Below are 2746 nucleotides of genomic sequence, written 5' to 3'. Positions count from 1 at the left end.
CTGATACCAATTTGAAGGATAAAATACTAGTTTACAAACTAGTTACCTTTCTATTTCTCTCTCTCTCTATTTTATTACTAAAGACAAAAAATAAATTAGACTAGAGAAGAGTGGAGGAAACTTTCTTTGTATTTCACTTGTATTGAAAATACATCTTACGAAGCCTATAAATAGAGGCATTCAAAGACTAACTTACAAGGCTTTTACTTCTCCTTATTTATTGTATTAAATAACAAAAAACTCATCACTAAGTTAAGACTTCAGTTGAGAATTAAATAAACACGAGTTTAAAAAAACTAAAGTCCCTTATTAATTAAAAGAACTTATAACTTCTACCATTTGAAAAAACTTTCTTGCGTTTTGATTTGTTTAGTTTCCAACAGGTTTTAATCCCAGCTTCTCCGCAACTTGTGGGTTGAGAAAATTATGTGTGCTTCCTGAATCTATCAACACCAGCACCCTTATAGTACCAAAGTATCCTCTTACATGCATGGTTTGCGAATTGGGAGTTCCTCTTAACGCTTGCAATGAAATTATTGGTTCCTCCCCACCCCACTCATTGGTGTCACCGGGTTCTCCTTCGATTTCCTCCTCTATGTATACTCCTTCGATGACAAATAATTTCTTACATCGATGTCCTGGCACAAATCTTTCATCACAGTTGAAACACGACCCGCGTGTCCTGCGATCTTGCATTTCAGTTGGGGATAGGTGGCGTGTGGGAATTGTTTTACCTCGAGTCAGATTTGAAGAGGGTAATGGAGGAGCTATGTCCTTTGCTGTGTGCACCTATTGTCTGGTGTTGGAGGCTTCTTTAAACTCCAATTTCTTGCCTCATACAACCTGGCCAATCTGATTGACTCTATCAAGGAGCTGGATCAGGATGCTTGCACCTCTGACCTCACGTTCCCTTTAAGGCCGCTGATAAAGCAACCAAGCTTATGTGGATTAGATAATTTTTCGGCACGACTAAGGAGTTGCTCAAATTGGGATTGATATTCTCGAACAGAGCCCGTTTGTTGTAGCTTTGTGAGATCACCGAAGTGATCTTCAAATACGGCTGGGCCGTAGCGGGTGTGGAGGGCCTGCTTCAAGGAGTCCCAATTTGGGTTTTCCTCAGCTTCTTTCCACAATTGATACCACATTTGGACCTCACCTTCAAGGTGATAGGCTGCAATGGGTAGTTTGTCTCCTTCTTCTGTTCTTTGAAATTCAAAGAATTGTTCCACCCGGCATATCCAGCTTGTAGGATTGTCTACTCCTTTATATTTTGGGAAATCCAGCTTGGCTAATTTTGGTGTCATGGAATTGTTGGTTCCATGATTTTGCTTGTCACGGGTTCTTGCCGTAGATGTTTCACCAACATTTTTTTCTCCTTTGGATATCCGTTTGTTGATCTCTGTCACCTCTTTGGAGTTCTTGGCTACAATTTTGGCAGTCTTTGTGTTTTGCTTCATCATGCCTTCGAACATGGTTTGAAGGTCTGAAAGTTGCTTTTCCATACGTTCCATATGGGGTCTGCCATTGGAATCGAACTGTGCTCTGATACCACTTTGTTACATGATTGCGTAACAGACCAAGTAACTTGAGCTTCTACAGGATAAGAAGTAGGGTCTTCTTTCTTATTCTTACCCATGTTGATGATCTATGAGATTAACGTAGGAAATTGGAGGTTTCTGAGCCTCTTCAAACAATAAGTTTAAGAATAAATTTGCATGCCTTCATTAATAACTTCCACCCCCTTAAATAGATTGATCAATCGGACTTGGAGTTGAGTTCAACTCCTACAATGACTCTTATCACATGGATATACCATCCAGTGAAGAAAAAGCAAAAACATAGAATAAAGCTAAAAAGATAAAGCAAAGCCTAAACATTAGGAGATAAACTCCAAGGGTTATATAATTCCTAGACAATTGATAAATTCAAGTTACAGGTGTTCTATCACACCTAGATAACAGGAAGCTATCTTAACTAAAAAGACTCTCAACGCATGCACGACTCTTTCACACCTTCTAACACCTCTTCTGATAAGAGCATTTTCAGCAGCTACTCTAAAGCTGCTTTCCTTCACTACACATAGGAAAATTTTCAAAAAAATCACAAAAACTCACTTACAGCAGTTTTCCTATATCTTCCCTATACATTAAGATTGCTATAGTTGAACCCTATATATTGGATTCAACTGTAACAATTCACATGGTTTATTATAATCATAAAATGACACTCTTTCTCTTTTCACACTTTCCTATTCAAAATAAATGAATATAAAAACAAAATAAAAGTAAAACAAATAATATTTTAATGTTATAGGGAACTATAAATGGAAGTTATTGTGCAATGTATTTGAATAGGAAGGTAAAAAGTAGTTTTGTTCTCTAAATTTAGGGAAAATAAGAAAGAAGCTGCTGTGAATACTCTAACAACATTACAAAAATTGAAATATTAGTGAGATATTAAAAAAAATAGGAATTAAAGAGAATAAATGTAATTAACCTTAATTAAAAAAAAAAAAAAAAAAAAACACACCCAAGGAAATACTTTAGCTAACATACCAGCACGTTTAGGTAAGGACCGACTGTAAGGTGAAAAATGAAGCGGAGATTGCGGATGCATGGTTAGCGCGGAAACTCAAAAAAAAGTAAAAAACCGCGAACTGGGACCCGCCCAGCAATGAATGCCGTTGTTTCTTGCAGCACCGGCCTATGTCTAGTTTCTTCCCCTCACCTGCTCTCTCTCTCTCTCT

The sequence above is a fragment of the Corylus avellana genome, chromosome ca11 (genome assembly GCF_901000735.1).
Source record: "Corylus avellana chromosome ca11, CavTom2PMs-1.0".
Lineage (NCBI taxonomy): Eukaryota > Viridiplantae > Streptophyta > Magnoliopsida > Fagales > Betulaceae > Corylus > Corylus avellana.
The sequence above is the reverse complement of the archived record's forward strand: the minus strand, read 5'-3'. Positions refer to the sequence as shown.